This window comes from Pinus tabuliformis, chromosome 2_2 (genome assembly GCF_031772625.1).
Source record: "Pinus tabuliformis cultivar Carrire ecotype Pingquan chromosome 2_2, CPIR1, whole genome shotgun sequence".
NCBI classification, from domain to species: Eukaryota; Viridiplantae; Streptophyta; class Pinopsida; order Pinales; family Pinaceae; genus Pinus; species Pinus tabuliformis.
In genome coordinates this window covers 799,133,576-799,151,223 of record NC_142300.1, presented here as the reverse complement: position 1 = coordinate 799,151,223, position 17,648 = coordinate 799,133,576, and the positions used below count along the sequence as shown (strand labels likewise).

The 17,648-nt window shown below is 49.5% G+C and overlaps 2 non-coding genes and 1 pseudogene across 2 annotated transcripts; all 3 read left to right on the top strand.

Moving 5' to 3' along the window:
* Positions 1–1,046: 1,046 nt before the first annotated feature.
* Positions 1,047–2,859, top strand: LOC149195128 (18S ribosomal RNA). Its single transcript, XR_016255461.1, has one exon. It is a non-coding gene; the product is annotated as an 18S ribosomal RNA (ribosomal RNA).
* A 2,654-nt stretch (positions 2,860–5,513) lies between these two features.
* Positions 5,514–5,667, top strand: LOC149195127 (5.8S ribosomal RNA). The gene has a single exon (XR_016255307.1). It is a non-coding gene; the product is annotated as a 5.8S ribosomal RNA (ribosomal RNA).
* A 270-nt stretch (positions 5,668–5,937) lies between these two features.
* LOC149195126 (25S ribosomal RNA) lies at positions 5,938–7,802 on the top strand (annotated as a pseudogene).
* Positions 7,803–17,648: the final 9,846 nt, after the last annotated feature.

The following is a 17,648-nucleotide window of genomic DNA, read 5'->3' as shown; positions in this document are numbered from 1 at the left end:
GCGTGGAGGTGGTCGTAGGGGAAAAGTATTCATCGTCTAGTCAGTAAAGCTGTGGGAAATGTCCTAGGTTGTCTGTACATAGGGTGTGGGGGTTGCGTAGCTACCCGATCCCTCCTCCTGTTTGGATATGTTCTTGTATTGTGTAGCGAGCCTCTTGATTTGCATTTATTTCTTTCCTTTGCCTTCGCATCGTGGTTGCTGCAGGTGGTCAAGTGATTGAGGTCCACCGTTGCTGTTGTCCGAGTGGACTCCTGGGTGGCCTTGGTGCATGGCGTGGAGGGTTGGGGGGCATTTCTAAGAGAGATTGTGGGCTCAATTGGTATTGTTTTATTTCCCTCCATTTCCTTTGCATTGAGGCTGTCGTAGGAAATCATCTGATCGAGGTCCACTATTACTGTTGTCCGGGTGGACTCGTAGGTGGCATCGGTGGGGGCGCTGGGAGGTTTGTATGGCCTCTCTATGATAGGATTTGTGCAGCCGGTCGTCCTCTTTTTATTTTCCTTCCTTTTCCTTCGCATCGAGGCTGCTGTAGGCAGTCGGGAGATCGAGGTCCATCGTTGTTGCTATCCAGGTGGATTCCTAGGTGGCCTCGGTGCGGGGCGGGGAGGGTTGTGGCTCATTTATAATACAGAGGTTGCATGGTTTTTTGTCCTCCATTCATTTCCTTTACATCGAGGCTTCCGCAACTGATCGGGTGATCGAGGTCCACCGCTGTTACTGTCCGGATGGACTCCTAGGTGGCCTTGGTGCGGGGTGTGGAGGCCTTTGGAGGCATTTCTAAGGGAGTGGGTGAGTGATCACTCGTTTTCTTGTTGGTTGGGCTGTGGATGAAAACTCTAGAGTGGCCTTGGTGTGTTGTGGCTTGGCATGTCTGCCCATTTGTTCGCCATGTCCTGGGCATGTTCCGTGTGCTTCCTTCTTGAAATGCAAGAGGTGCAAGGCATAAAAGTTTTACATGATATTTTGACATCATTTTGGCTTGATGGGTGTTCAGGTTGGCTCTCAGTAAGAGAGCGCCAAGAATGTCCTTTGAAGTGGGAGGGTGCTACCTGGTTGATCCTGCCAGTACTCATATGCTTGTCTCAAAGATTAAGCCATGCATTTCTAAGTATGAACTAATTCAGACTGTGAAACTTTGGATGGCTCATTAAATCAGTTATAGCTTTTTTGATGGTACCATACTACTTGGATAACCATAGTAATTCAAGAGCTAATACGTGAAACAAGTCCCGACTCTTTGGAAGGGATGATTTTTTTAGATCAAAGGCCAGCGCGGGCTTGCCCGCTTCTCCGGTGAATCATGATAACTCGATGGATAGCACAGCCCTTGTGCTGGCGATGCTTCATTCAAATTTCTACCCTATCAACTTTCGATGGTAAGATAGAGGCCTACCATGGTGGTGACGGGTGATGAAGAATTAGGGTTAGATTCTACAGAGGGAGCCTGAGAAATAGCTACCACATCCACGGAAGGCAGCAGGCACACAAATTACCCAATCCTGACATGGGGAGGTAGTGACAATAAATAACAATACTAGGCTCATCAAGTCTGGTAATTGCAATGAGTAAAATCTAAATCCCTTAACGAGGATCCATTGGAAGGAAATTTTGGTGCCAGCAGCCGCGGTAATTCCAGCTCCAATAGGGTATATTTAAGTTGTTACAGCTAAAAATCTCTTAGTTTTATCTTGGGTCGTAAAGCTCAGTATGCCTACTCGGTGTGCATCTGCCCTTCCATCCCTTTTGTCAGCAGTGTGCTCCTAGCCTTAATTGGCTGGGTCGTGGTTCCGACACTATTACTTTGAAAAAATTAGGGTGATCAATGCAAGTTTATGCTCTGAATACATTAGCATGGAATAACGTGATAGGAGTCTGGTCCTATTGTGTTGGCCTTCGGGACCGGAGTAATGATTAATAGGGACTGTCGGGGGCATTCGTATTTCATTGTCAGAGGTCAAATTCTTGGATTTATGAAAGACGGACCACTGCGAAAGAATTTGCCAAGGATGTTTTCATTAATCAAGAACGAAAGTTGGGGGCTCGAAGACGATCAGATACCGTCCTAGTCTCAACCATAAACGATGCCGACCAGGGATCGGCGGATGTTTCTCTAAGGACTCCGCCAGCACCTTATGAGAAATCAGAGTGTTTAAGTTCCAAGGGGAGTATGGTCGCAAGGTTGAAACTTAAAGGAATTGATGGAAGGGCACCACCAAGAGTGGAGCCTGCGGCTTAATTTGAATCAACACGGGGAAACTTACCAGGTCCAGACATAGTAAGGATTGACAGATTGAGAGCTCTTTCTTTCTTCTATGGGTGGTGGTGCATGGTCGTTCTTAGTTGGTGGATTGATTTGTCTGGTTAATTCCAATAACGAACGAGACCTCAGCCTGCTAACTAGCTACCCGGAGGTTCCCCTTTACGGCCAGCTTCTTAGAGGGACTATGACCGTTTAGGCCATGGAAGTTTGAGGCAATAATAGGTCTGTGATTCCCTTAGATGTTCTGGGCTGCACGCACACTACATTGATGCAGCCAACGAGTTTTTATTCCTGGTTCGAGAGGATCAGGAAATCTTCTCAAATTCCATCATGATGGGGATAGACCACTGCAATTATTGGTCTTCAACGAGGAATTCCTAGTAAGCACGTGTCATCAACTCGTGTTGACTACGTCCTTGCCCTTTGTACACACCGCCTGTCGCTCCTACCGATTGAATGATCCGGTGAAGTGTTCGGATTGCGTCGACGATGGTGGTTCGTCGCCGTCGACGTCGTGAGAAGTTCATTGAACCTTATCATTTAGAGGAAGGAGAAGTCGTAACAAGTTTACCGTAGGTGAAGCTACTGTAGGATCATTGATAGCAGGGGTTTCCTTTTTTGGTTCGGGCTGGTTGGGTTTCGATTGCAATGTGGGACTTTGTGGTGCGTCTCTGGGGGTGCGGGTTTGGTGTTTGGCGGGAACATTGTTGGTTGCTTGTCTCGAGGTAATGCTTGTTTTTTCATGTGTGCTTGCAAGCCATGCTTGTACTTGTCCCACCCATCCTTTGTTTTTCTTCCCCCCCAATGTGTTTCTACACGGGGTTCGGAAGCTTGTTTCTTGGGAGCCCTTCCGACGATCTGTTCGTCCAGGCATGGTTGCTGCAGAGTTGAGGTGCTTGGTAAATACGATGGATATATTAGGACTCATTCATAGCGGCGGTGCTCTGTATTTTGTTCGTTGGAAGGCATGGGCCAAGGGTGCGGGCTTCCATAGTTGGTTCTCTCGAAAAGGTGGCGGCGGTTGATGTGCTGCTTGGGTGAGATTTTTTGCTGGTGGTTGGGTCGAGGGAGTGGTTGCGTGCGTGCCTGGTAGCTCAAACCTTCCCTGAGGGGAGATTGTTGGGGTGTAGTCAGTATGGGATGGACGAAGAGCGGTTCAACCAATTGGGCTGGCCACCCTAGTCCCTTCCGACCGTTCCTCGACATGCCCTCACAGAAGGGTTGGGTGTCCAGGTAATGAAAAACCCATCCCTCGGTCTGAGCTCCATCGAGATTGCATTTTTCCCCACTGATGGGAATGAGGGTTGAAATCTTATCTCGTGCCTTTGCCATCGAGGGAATTCCTCTTCCTCTCGTGAGCCACTCCCCTTCTAAGGGAAAAAGAAGTAGCGGGTTGTGTCTTTGTTCCTCCCTTTGGATTGTGGGTTCTTTGTGGGACTTGTGTCATTTCTTTGTTTCGTGGTGTGCGCTTTGCGAATGTCCCTCTCTCTAGTGGCCTTGCAACATCGATGTATTTGTGGCCCGCGGCTTTCTCCAGCGTTGACTGTCGGCCCGTGAAAACTCCTCTTTGGATTTTGATTCTTTGACCCCTGTTGACTTTCTGGCTGGAAAGGTTGTTGGGTGTTTTGTACATGGAGGGGTGCAATAACGTGGTGGGTTTGTGTTATTGGCAGCAGTCTATTTGTCGTTTGAAGCGTTGTGCCGCTGGGTTGCGGGGCTGTTTGCCTCTCAGTGACGTGCTCCATACACTGGTCTCATCATGGCCCTTGTCTTTTCTATTGGTCAATTTTAGGTTGTGATTTATTTTCTTGGTTGTTTGCTATGTTGTAAAGCTAGAAAGGGTGTTGTGCTGAATGCATGTGGGAGGATGTGAAGAGGTGGGACACCTTTTTGATTGGGTGCCTTGTTTGATTTCTTTTTGGTTAGCGGACATATACTCGACGTGCTGTTGAGCTTCTCTCTTTTCTTGGGATCTTTGTTTCTTTGGTGTTGTTTTCTTCCCTTCTTCCTTTCGGCCCCAGCTTTACGGAGGAGAGGTGGGATTGTTGTGGATTGGTGTTCAGGAAGGACAAAAATCAGTGTGAGTTCCCAGGGTGGCCACCCTAGTCCTTCTCGATAGCCGTCCCCTGCAGTTCCCCCCTTTTTCTAAGGTGTGGGGTTTGGGAAGCTTGTTCTCTATTTGAGCCTCCCCTTGTGAGTCGGTAGCCATGTTTGATCTCTCTTGCTTTCCTGTTGTTTTCTTCCCTTCTTGCTTTTGGCCCTTATCTTTACGGAGAAAAGGTGGGATTGTTGTGGATTGGTGTTCAGGAAGGACGAAAAGTAGTGTGAGTTTCGAGGGTGGCCACCCTAGTCCTTCTCGATCATTGTCCCCTGCAGTTCCCCCCTTTTTGCCAAGGCACGGGGGTGGGGAAGCTTGTTATCTATTTGATCCTTCCCCTATGAGCTGGTAGACGCGTTTGATATCTCTCTTTCTTTCATGTTGTTTTCTTCCCTTCTTCCTTTCGGCCCCTAGATTTACGGAGAAAAGGTGGGATTGTTGTGGATTGGTGTTCGGGAAGGATGAAAAGCAGTGCGGTTCCCACGGTGGCCACCCTAGCCCTTCTCGATCGTTGTCCCCTGCAGTTCCCCCTTTTTGCGAAGGCACGAGGTTGGGGAAGCTTGTTCTCTGTTTGAAGCCTCCCCTTGTGAGCCGGTGGCCACGGTTGATATATCCCTTTCTCTCTTATTGTTTTCTTCCCTTCTTCCTCGTGGCCCCTAGCATTACAGAGAAAAGGTGGGATTGTTGTGGGTTGGTGTTCCAGAAGGACGAAACGTAGTGCAAGCTCCTAGGGTGGCCTCCCTAGTACTTCTTCATCGTCATCCCCTTCAATTCCCCCCTTTTACCGAAGGCACGAGGCTTGGGAGGCTTGTGCTTTGTTTTCTACCCTTTTCTTCCTTTCGGTCCCTAGCTTTATGGAGAAAAGGGGGAATTGTTGTGGGCTGGTGTTAGGGAAGGGCTAAAAGCAGTGTGAGCTCCTGGGGTGGCCACCCTAGTGCTTCTCGATTGTTGTTCCACGCATTTCCCTATTTTTTACGAGGGCGTGGGGCTGGGGGAGATTTTCCTCTGTTCGAGCCTCCCCCTGTGAGGGGGTTAGACACCTTTGTTTCTCTTTATCTCATGCGTTTTTCCTCCTTTTGCCCATTGGCCTTACATTTGTTATGGGGGGTGCCCCTATTCAGTTTTGTGGCTCATTTTTCTGTAATACGTGGAAATGACTCTCGGAAATAGATATATCAGCTCTTGTTACGATGAAGAACGTAGCGAAATGCAATACTTAGTGTGAATTGCAGAATCTCGTGAATCATCAAGTTTTTGAACGCAATTTGCGCCCGAGGCCTCGGTCGAGGGCACGTCTATCTGGGCATCGCATCCCATTCAAACGCACTCCCTGCAATATGCTAAGGAGCAGCAGAGCTGGTTGTTCGTGCCGCATGCGGTGTGGTTGGTTGAAATACCTCAAGCGATTTTTCGTGGTGTGCGTCGGCGAGTGGTGACCTTGTCCCCTTGGATGGGCAGTCGGCGATCGCTGAGGCAGGCTTTGTGTGGCATCGCTCGAAATTACTTTGCTCTCTCTTGTCCTCCCATGTGGTAGGGCGGATTTAGCTCCAACCTTGCGACCTTAGCTTAGGCGACAACACCCACTGAGTTTAAGCATATAATTAAGTGGAGGAAAAGAAACTTACAAGGATTCCCCTAGTAGCGGTGAGCGAATCGGGAAGAGCCCAGCATGAAAATTGGGTGGCGGTGCCACCTGAATTGTAGTCTATAGAAGCATCCTCAGTGGCAGACCTGGGCCAAGTCCCTTGGAAGGGGGTGCCTGAGAGGGTGACAGCCCCGTCGGCCCGGGACCCTGCTGCATCACGAGGCATTGTCGCTGAGTCGGGTTGTTTGGGAATGCAGCCCTAATTGGGTGGTAAAGTCTTTCCAAGGCTAAATACGGGCGAGAGACTGATAGCGAACAAGTACCGCGAGGGAAAGATGAAAGGGACTTTGAAAAGAGAGTTAAAGAGTGCTTGAAATTGCCGGGATGGAAGCGGATGGAGGTTGTCGATGCTTCTCGGTTGGATGTGGAATGGCTCAGGTTGGTCCGCTGCTCGACTTGAGGTGCAAACCAACACAAGGTACTTCATCGTCACAAGTGCAGGTGGATTACTACCTATCGATTTTCCGCTGCGGTGGTCGAGGAACAAAGTGTGTTCCCTTGTGGCAGGCCGTGTGCACCTGCGCACTCGTGGTGTTGGTTGGCAGGCTTTCCATTTGACCCGTCTTGAAACATAGACCAAGGAGTCTAACATGTGTGCGAGTCGGCGGGTTTGAAAACCTACGAGGCGCAAGGAAGATGACAGGTGAGATCCCCTCTCTAGGGGGTGCATTTTCAACCGACCTTGAGCTTATCCAAAGGGTTCGAGTGCGAGCACACCTATTGGGACCCGAAAGATGTTGAACTATGCCTGAGCAGGGCGAAGCCAGAGGAAACTCTGGTGGAGGCTTGTAGCGATACTGACGTGCAAATAATTCATCTGACTTGGGTATAGGGGTGAAAAACCAATTGAACCATCTAGTAGCTAGATTCCTTTAAAGTTTCCCTCAAGATAGCTAGAGCTCACACGCGAGTTTTATCAGGTAAAGCAAATTATTAGAGGCATTGGGGCCGTAACACCCTCGACCTATTCTCAAACTTTAAATAGGTAAGAGGGTGTGGCTACTCCATTGAGCCGTGCCATGGAGTCGAGAGCTCCAAGTGGGCCATTTTTGGTAAGCAGAACTAGCGATGCGGGATGAACTGAAAGTCGAGTTACGGTGCCAAATTACGCACTAACCTAGATTCCACAAAGGGTGTTGGTTGATAAAGATAGCAGGACGGTGGTCATGGAAGTTGAAATCTGCTAAGGAGTGTGTAACAACTCACATGCCGAATCAACTAGCCCAGAAAATGGATGGCGTTGAAGCGCGCAACCTCTACTCAACCGTCGGAACAATTGATTGGCTCCGATGAGTAGGAGGATGCGGGGGTCCTTGAGAAACCTAGGGCGTGAGCTTGGGTGGATCGACCCCCAGTGTAGATCTTGGTGGTAGTAGCAAATATTCAAATGAGAACTTTGAAGACTGAAGTGGGGAAAGGTTCCATGTGAATAGCACTTGCACATGGGTTAGTTGATCCTAAGAGATGGGGAAGCCTTGTATCAAGGGTGCACTCTACACGAGCATCGAAAGGGAATCAGGTTAATATTCCTGAACTGAGACATGGTGGCGGGCGACAACATTAGGAAATCCTGAGACGTCATTAGGGGCCCCGGGAAGAGTTATCTTTTCTTTTTAACAGCTTGCCCACCCTGGAAAAGGTTCACCCGAAGATAGGGTCCAGTAGCTGGAAGAGCACCGCACGTCTTGCAGTGTCCGGTGTGCCCTCATCGACCCTTGAAAGTCGGGAGGACCGAGTACCGTTCATGCCCGATCGTACTCATAGTTGCATCAGGTCTCCAAGGTGAGCAACCTCTGGTCAATAGAACAATGTAGGTAAGGGAAGTCAGTAAAACGGATCAGTAACTTCGGAAAAGGATTGGCTCTGAGGGCTAGGCCTAGGGGTCTATGCCCTCAACTCGTGGGCTTTTGGCAGTCTGCCCAAGCTGCTCTCGCGGCGAGGGTGGGCAGTCACGTGGCGATTGGGCTACGGGCGTAGAATGCCTCCTGCTGGGGGCTTTTCCCTAGGAATCGTACAGTCGACTCAGAACTGGTACGGACAAGGGGAATCCGATTGTTTAATTAAAACAAAGCATTGTGATGGTCCCTGTGGATGGTGACGCAATGTGATTTCTGCCCAGTGCTCTGAATGTCAAAGTGAAGAAATTCAACCAAGCGCAGGTAAACAGTGGGAGTAACTATGACTCTCTTAAGGTAGCCAAAGGCCTCGTCATCTAATTAGTGACATGCATGAATGGATTAATGAGATTCCCACTGTCCCTATCTACTATCTAGCGAAACCACAGCCAAGGGAACAGCATTGGCAGAATCAGCGGGGAAAGAAGACCCTATTAAGCTTGACTCTAGTCCGACTTTGTGAAATGACTTGAGAGGTGTAGAATAAGTGGGAACCGTTTTCGGCGCAAGTGAAATACCACTACTTTTAACATTATTTTACTTATTCTGTGGGGCAGAGATGGGGCACTGCCCCTGTTTTTGGCCTTAAGGCACGTTTTGGCGGGTCGATCCGGGCGGAAGACATTGTCCGGTGGGGTGTTTGGCTGGGGCGGCACATCTGTTAAAAGATAACGCAGGTGTCCTAACAAAAATCTCATGTGGCTAGATGACAAAGGGGTAGCTAGATGAAAAAAAGGACCTGATATATATCAAGAAGGCCACTTTCCACGAAGGGAGAAACGACATGAAAAAACAAGAGGGAAAGTGATCGATGGCCGGTACCCTGCCAAGAAGAAGCTCAAACAAAGACTTCATGACATCGAAGGAAAGAAGGAGATCAAGTGGCTGAAGGACCCATGAAGAAGACGTTGTTGATGAATGGACAAGTCCCTAGCTAAGAGGGAGTTCTAACAAGTTCCCAACTATAAAGGGGCTTGGGAAAGTTACTTGTCAGAGGAAACTTGGGCATATCTTCCCCAGTCAAGGGGAAGAGATAGACACAACATTCTTGTCTTCACTTGGCAAGAAATAATGGGAGGATTGGGAAATCATTTGGCATCTGATGCTATTTAAGGATGTGTAGGGCACCCAAGACAAGAGTAGGCAAGAGGAGCGATATTCTTTGATGGCACCAAGACAAAAATTGTCCTAGAAGGTCATACTCAGGGAACACCTAGGTGGGTATGTACCTTTAGAGACAATGACCAAGGTGTTTATAAGCCATTGGCCTCGCCAACATTGTGCTCTGATCTTATGAGAGATAAAGCTGTTAGTCAAGGCCTTGGTATGAATAATGTTGGCTAATATGATGTTATAATAGATGGGTTGCCAATCCGGTTTCTCTTATGTGAATTATTCAAGAATTAAAAATAGCCAAACACCTTGTAATGATTTATGAATGCCTCCCTAGTTAAGAGGGGGTGTTGAAGAAAGTGTAACTGGGTTCAGTCTTAATAAATGTACTTTTGATATTTGTATTTATTCAAGAAAATAAATAAATAAATAAATAAATATATATATATATATATATATATATATATATATTATATTTATCATTGAGTTTCTTGCTCATTGAATAGGCCTAGCACATGTTAAAGTGTTATAAAGAGTCAAAAGAAAATGTTGAAGACCTTAAGGGCATGTTACCCCAGGTATATTTATGTATTAGAGTCGAATATATTCCTACCCTCGTGCCTTCGTTCAGGTTGTGTGCCCGTTCAAACCCCAAATTTCCTTCGGGCGGGCCAGGTCATCCTGTGCCGTGCCGTGTGTGGGGGTGCGTGGGCACACGTGGGCGTGCCGAAAATGCTAAGCCATGACCGCCCCTGTGCCTTCTTTGTTTGGGTTGTGCACCCATGGAAACCCCAAATTTCGTTCGGGCGATTCGGGTCGTTTCGCCCAGGTCAGGTCGGGTCGTGTCGTGCAATGTGTGGGTGCCCCGGCACACATGGTTGTGCCAAAAATTCTCATCACCGCCCGTGTGTCTTCTGCACATTCGTATGACCCATTTTCCTGACGCTCCCTCGGGCCTTCGTTCGGGTTGTGCACCCATGGAAACCCCAAATTTTGTACGGGCTGTGCACACATGAAAACCCCAAATTCCGTTTGAGCGAGTCGGGTCGTGTCGTGTGTGGGCGCCCATGCAAACGTGTTTAGGTGAGTCGAGTCGGTTCCAATCGTGCCGTGCTGTGCGTGGGTGCTCAGGAACATGTGGCCGTGTAAAAAATGTTAGGGCGTGACCACCCGTGTGCCTCCTGCACATTCGCGTGAACCGTTTGCCCGACGCTCCGTCGTGCCTTCGTTCGGGTCGTACACCCATGGAAACCCCAAATTTCATTCCGGCGGGTTGGGTCGTGCCGTGCGTGGTGCTCGGGCACACGTGGTAGTGCCAAAAATGCTAAGTCATGATTCCCTATGTGCCTTCTACACGTTCGTGCAACCCGTCTGCCTGACGCTGCCTTGTGCCTTCGTTCGGGTCGCGCACCCATGAAAACCCCAAATTTTGTTCATGTTTTGCATACAAGGAAACCCCAAATTTTGTTCGGTTCGGGTCATGTCGTGTCGTGTGTGGGTTCCCACGCAAACGCATTTGGGCAGGTCGGGTCGGCTCACACAAGGTTGGCTGGCCGTGTCGTGCAGTGTGTGGGTGCTCGGACACACGTGGCTGTGCCAAAAATGCTAATTTGTAACCGCCCGTGTGTCTTCTGCACGTTTGTGTGGCCCGTTTTCCTAATGCTCCCTTGTGCCTTCGTTCGGGTCATGTGCCCACAAAAACCCAAAAATTTCATTCAGGTCGTGCGCCCATGGAAACCCCAAATTTCGTTCGGGCGGGTCGGGACATGTCGTGTCTGGGTGCCCATGCAAACGGGTCGAGTCGGGTCGTGTTGTGTCGTGTTGTGTTGTGTGACGGCGACCCAGGCACACGTGGCCGTATAAGAAATGCTAATTTGTGGCCGGGGTGGGCTTTGTGCACGATTATGATGCCTATTTGCCCGAATCTCCCTTGTGACTTCATTTTGGTCATGTGTCGGAGCCCATGTAAACTCGTTCTATCGGGTTGTTTGCCGTGTAAAAACTCATTCAGGCAGGTCGTTTGCATGTAAACTTTTTCGGGTAGGTCCTTTGAGGGTGCCCATGTAAACTCGTTCGAGCGGGTCGTGCGAGGTCGTCCGTGAAAAAATGTTCGGGCGAGTCAGGCGAGGGCATCTGTGTAAACTCATTCCGGTGGGTCGGGTGAGGGCGTCCGTGCAAACCCGTTTGGGCGAGTCGGGAGAGGGCGTCAGTGCAAACCCGTTCGGGCAGGTCGGGCGAGGGCATCCATGCAAACTCGTTCGGGCAGGTCGGGCGAGGGCATCCGTGTCAACTCGTTCGGGCGAGTCGTTTGAGGGAGTCCATGTGAACTTGTTTGGGAGGGTCGTTCGGGTGAGGGCGCACCCGAGCGAACGACCCCGTATCAAAAAATGCTAAGTTGTGACCCGAGGTTGGCTTTGTGCACGTTCGTGCAGCTCTTTTTCCCGACTCTCCCTTGTCAATTCATTTTCATCGTGCAGGTGCCCATGGAAAATCATTCAGGCGGGTTGTTTGAGGGCGTCCACGTGAACTCATTTGGGTGGCTTGTTCGGACGAGGGTGCGCCTGGGTGAATGAGCCCGTATAAAAAAATGCTATGTTGTGACCCAAGGTTGGCTTTTTGCACGTTCTTGCAGCTCATTTCCCCGACTCTCCCTTGTCGCTTCGTTTCGGTCGTGCGGGCACCCATGCAAAATCGTTCGGACGGGTTGTTTGAGGGCGTCCGTGTGAACGCGCTCGGGTAGGTCATTCGGGCGAGGGCGCACTCAGGTGAGTGAGACGGTATCAAAAAATGCTAAGTTGTGACCCGAGGTTGGTTTTCTGCACATTCGTGCAACTCATTTGCTCGGCTCTCCCTAGTCTCTTCATTTTGGTCGTTCGGGCACCCATGTAAAATCGTTCGGGCGGGTCATTTGAGGGCGTCCGTTTGAACTCGTTCGAGTGGGTCGTTCGGTCGAGTGCGCGCCCGGGTGAACGAGCCCGTATCAAAAAATGCTAAGTTGTGACCCGATGTTGGCTTTGTGCACGTTCGTGTAGCTCATTTGCCTGGCTCTCCCTTGTCTCTTCGTTTCGGTCGTTCGGGTGCACATTCAAAATCGCTTGGGCGGGTCGTTTGACAGCTTCTTGTGTGAACTCGTTCAGGTGGGTCGTTCGAGCGAGGGCGCATCCGGGCGAATGAGCCCATATCAAAAAATGCTAGGTTGTGACCCGAGGTTGGCTTTGTGCAAGTTCATGCAGCTCGTTTGCCCAACTCTCCCTTGTCACTTCGTTTCGGTCGTGTGGGCACCCATGCAAATTCCTTTGGGCGGGTCATTTGAGAGCGTCCACGTGAACTCGTTTGGGCGGGTCGTTCGGGTGAGGACGCGCCCGAGAAAACGAGCCCGTATCAAAAATGCTAAGTTGTGACCTGAGGTTGGCTTTGTGCACGTTCGTGTAGCTCGTTTGGCTGGCTCTCCCTTGTCGCTTGGTTTTAGTCGTTCGGGCGCCCATGCAAAATCATTCGGGCGGGTCGTTTGAGGGCATCCATGTCAACCCATTCGGGCAGGTCGTTTGGGCAGGGGTGCGCCCGGGTGAACGAGCTCATATCAAAAATTCTAAGTTGTGACCTGAGGTTGGCATTGTGCACGTTCGTGCAGCTCATTTTCCCGGCTCTCCCTTTTCACTTCGTTTCGGTTGTTCGGGCGCCCATGAAAAATCGTTCGAGTGGGTCATTTGAGGGCGTCCGTGTGAACTCGTTCAGGCGGGTTGTTCGGGCGACAGTGCGCCCGGGCGAACAAGCCCGTATCAAAAATGCTAAGTTGTGACCCGAGCTTGTCTTTGTGCACGCTCGTGCAGCTCGTTTTCCTGGCTCTCCCTTGTCACTTCGTTTCAGTCATTCGGGCACCATGGCAAAATCGTTCAGGTGCGTCATTTGAGGGCATCCGTGTGAACTCGTTCGGTTGGGTCATTTGGGCGAGGGTGCGCCAAGGCGAACGAGCCCGTATCAAAAGTGTTAAGTTGTGACACGAGGTTGGCATTGTGCATGTTCATGCAGATCGTTTGCCCTGCTCTCCCTTGTCACTTCGTTTCGATCGTTCGGGCACCCATTCAAATCCGTTCAGGCAGGTCATTTTAGGGCGTCCGTGTCAACTCATTCGGGGGGGTCGTTTGTGCGAGGGCACGCCCGGGAAAACGAGCCTGTATCAAAAATTGTAAGTTGTGACCCGAGGTTGGCTTTGTGCATGTTTGTGCAGCTCAATTTGCCGGCTCTCCCTTGTCGCTTCTTTTCGGTCGTGCGGGTGCCCATGAAAATTCGTTCGGGCGGGTCGTCTGAGGTCGTCCATGTGAGCTCGTTCGGGTGGGTCATTCATGCGAGGGCGCGCCTGGGCGAACGAGCACGTATCAAAAATGCTAGGTTGTGACCTGAGGTTGGCTTTGTGCACGTTTGTGCAACTCGTTTTCCTGGCTATCCCTTGTTGCTTCGTTTCAATCATGCGGGCGCCCACACAAATTCGTTCGGGCAGGTCGTTTAAGGGCGTCCGTGTGAACTCGTTCGGGTGGGTCGTTCGGGTGAGGGCGCACCTCGGCAAATGAGCCCGTATCAAAAATGCTAAGTTGTGACCCGAGGTTGGCTTTGTGCACGTTCGTGCAGCTCGTTTGGCCGACTCTCCCTTGTAGCTTGGTTTCGGCTGTTCGAGCGCCAATGAAAAATCGTTCAGGCGGGTCGTTTGAGGGCGTACATGTCAACTCGTTTAGGCAGGTCATTCAGGCGAGGGTGCAACCAGGCGAAGGAGCCCGTATCAAAAATGCTAAGTTGTGACCAAGGTTGGCTTTGTGCACATTCGTGTAGCTCGTTTTCCCAGCTCCCCCTTGTCACTTCGTTTTGGTCGTTCGGGCGCCCATGAAAATTCATTTGGGCGGGTCGTTTGAGGGCATCCGTGTGAACTTGTTCTGGTGGGTTGTTCGAGCGAGGGCGCGCCCGGGTGAACAAGCCCGTATCAAAAATGCTAAGTTGTAACCCGAGTTTGGATTTGTGCACGTTCGTGCAGCTTGTTTTCCTGGCTCTCCCTTATCGCTTCGTGTCGGTCGTGCGGGCACCCATGCAAGTTTGTTCGGGCGGGTCGTTTGAGGGCATCTATGTCAACTTGTTCGAGCGGGTCGTTCGGGCAAGGGCGCACACGGGCGAACGAGCCCGTATCAAAAAATGCTAAGTTGTGACTCGAGGTTGGCTTTGTGCATGTTCGTGCAGCTCGTTTTCCTGGCTCTCCCTTGTCGCTTCGTTTCGGTCATGTGGGCGCCCATGTAAAATTGTTCAGGCGGGTCATTTGAGGGCGTACATGTGGACTCATTCAGGCAGGATGTTTGGGCGAGGGCGCACCCGAGCGAACGAGCCCGTATCAAAAAATTCTAAGTTGTGACCCGAGTTTGGCTTTGTGCATGTTCGTGCAGCTCGTTTGCCCCTCTCTCCCTTGTCGCTTCATTTCGTTCGTTCGGGCACCCACGCAAAATCGTTCGGGTGGGTCGTTTGAGGGAATCCGTGTGAACTCATTCGGGTGGGTCGTTCGGGCGAGGGCACGCCTGAGCAAACGAGCCCGTATAAAAAATGCTAATTTTTGACTCAAGGTTGGCTTTGTGCACATTCATGTAGCTCGTTTGCTCGGCTCTCCCTTGTCTCTTCGTTTTGGTCATGCGGGCACCCATGCAAATTCGTTCGGGAAGGTCATTTTAGGGCATCTGTTAGGGTCCCACCCTAACCCCCTTATTTATGTCATGGGATCACGTCATAGTCAAGAGTCAATAAAGCCCATATTAATATTTGTAAGTGGTTAACCTGCAACTAATGACGGGACCACAGTTAGTTGCAAATGGGCGGTAGTATTAGATAGATGGTATTAATAAAACCCACGATATTGGCCCGTGGTATTGCATGTATGAGTCATATATAAAGGATAGAGACTCCCTGCGAGGAGCATCGTGTCTTTTTTTGTAATCGAGCTCTGCTCTATTGGAGGTTGCCCCCTCGAAGAGGCCTGTGAACAATTCTCTCTGAATAATAAAATCATTGCTATTCTGTGTTCTGGGTATATTTTCTTCGCATATTCTATGTTTTTGGTATCTTTTCTTTGCTTGGGTATTGCTTTGCAGGTTAAGAGCATAACAAGTGGTATCAGAGCACTTTCCAGGGCTCGGTGGGATCTCCAAATTTTAGCAATTTTTTTTTTGGCTAGAGACGTGTTCCGGCATCTTTAAACCACGGGATCTGTCGTTAAGCGCATAAATATGTGGATTTGGGGAGGCATGCACGCAGGAAATACAAGAGGTGGTCACATCTGTCGAACTCCCTTGTAACCCCTGTGGGTACCCCTTCGAGTAGTAGCGCATTAGACAGAACCCTGCACGGACTATCTTCCATGTACCCTCTGGGTATATAGGAAGCCCCCTAGCTCCCTTGAAACCTCGCCATAGATAAACCTTCGGTCGTCTTGTGGCTACAGTACACCGAGAACAACACTTGGAGAGATTACTTGCCCGTACGATAGGGTAGTCGGGTTGTACGGCTAAGGGTACGGTCGATCCTCCTTAGTTAGAGCCCTGAAACATTGGGTCGAGTACTACTGTCAGACCCTTATGCATATTGCAATCTGTAGCACCTGACACTCCCCAAGACCATAGTTCCCTTTCTATCGAGGGATCACACATCATCTATTCCAGATCAGCAGCAGCAGTTGTTCCACCATTCAGATCTCTCAGATCCACCAAATCGGATATTCCATACCAGCAGCAACAGTTGTTCCACCATTCAAATCTCTCAGATCCACCAGATCGGAGTAGTTGTGAAGGGTTCTTGTACCTGGATATAACTTTCGCAGGACTTTTGGCGGCATTGACATTTTGAGGATTTGGCGACTGCAGTATTGATCAGGAAGGAGTAAAACTACGTTAGGAGTTTTCCAAAAAAAAAAAATCTAAGATCTTCCGGGGCGCTTATTGGTGACCTAGCCCATCCGTATCACGATGACAAGTTGAGCAAGGTGGTACCATTCAATTTCTTAGTAAAAATTTTTAGGCGGTCCTAATTTTTCATCAGGTTGGTGTATGGTAGAAACTTGCGCTCAAGCGATGGCCAATGAAAGGATCGACAAAATTGAAAACTATGTCAACTCCCTCCAAACTGCGGTGAACAAGATCGAACTTGACCTTCAAGGAATGAGTAACCACATAGAACTTGAGCTTAAAGGAATAAGTAACCAGTTACAGGAGGCATTCCCAAAGGGCAAGAAGCCAGCCCACGAGGAGGCGTATAATTGCCATGAATACCATGAGGGTGAGTCTAGCCACTCTCCTCACGTTTGTCACTCCCATCCACCACCCAGTCAGCCAAGTTGGATATGCAGAAATTTGACGGTTCTCACACGTCCGCATGGCTAGCACAAATGGAGCAGTTTTTCCAATTGAATCATATCAGAGATGAGGGGACTAAGCTTATGGTTGGCACCATGTACTTGGACAATGAACGATGGCAATGGAAGGAATGGCATCAGCGTTGCAATGGACATTTTCAGAATTGGGCCCAATTTGCCAAAACTCTTCGCAATCGCTTTGAATAGGAAGACTCTTTTTTGGGGCATCTCACTAAGCTCGGACAGACGGGTACAATGGAGGAATATATTACTTCTTTTGAAGCCTTAGCCTTCCGCACTAAGGGTCTCACAGATGAGTTCTACATGGAATGCTTTATCAGCGGTCTTAAAGAAGCCACCAAAGCTCAGGTTCTACTCCACCACCCTCCCACATGGACAGAGGCTTGCCAGGTAGCCCGTAAGGTGGCACATGCATTAACAGCCCAATCCAGCCACCCCAACTTCCCCGCTAAAGGTCATCCCTCACAGGCTCCCAATATGACTCAGACACTTAAGATTCAAAAGCTGTCACCTGCAGAAATGGTCGAAAGAAGGAAGCAAGGACTATGTTACTACTGTGATGAAAAATATTCCTCGGGTCATAAATGCAAAGAGCACAAGTTTTTTCAAATAGATGCCACTGACTATAGCTCCACAGAGGAAGATCCACCACTTGAGGAACCGGAGGCGATCGAAGAAGATAACCAAGAGGAGATTGTATCTGATGAACCAATTATTTCGCTGAATGCATTGGCAGGAATTTCTTCCCCTCAAACTCTCAAAATCAGGGGTTTTCTTAAACATCGCCCAGTAGTAGTCTTGATTGATAGTGGAAGTACCCATAATTTCATCCACCAAAAGATCGCTGAAGCAACACATTGTTTCGTCCGGGCAGTTTCTAACTTCCAAGTCCAGATTGCAGATGAGGGCACAATGAAATGTGAAGGTCGCTGTGAAAATGTCAAAATTTAAATGGGGGATTATCAATTGAAAACCCACATGTTTGCAATACACATGGGGGGTTGTGACATTTTCCTCGGCGCGGAATGGCTCCGCACTCTTGGGCCAATCACAATGGATTTCCAGGAGTTATATATGAGTTTTAAGCAGAACAACTCCACACATACCCTCCGTGGACTACAGGCGGGAGCCCCCTCTATCATCAGCTCGCATAGGATGGAAAAATTGTTAAAAAAGGGCCATCATGGAGTGGTAGCTCAATTTAATGCCATCCAGGTAGTCGACACCATGCCCCCGCCAAT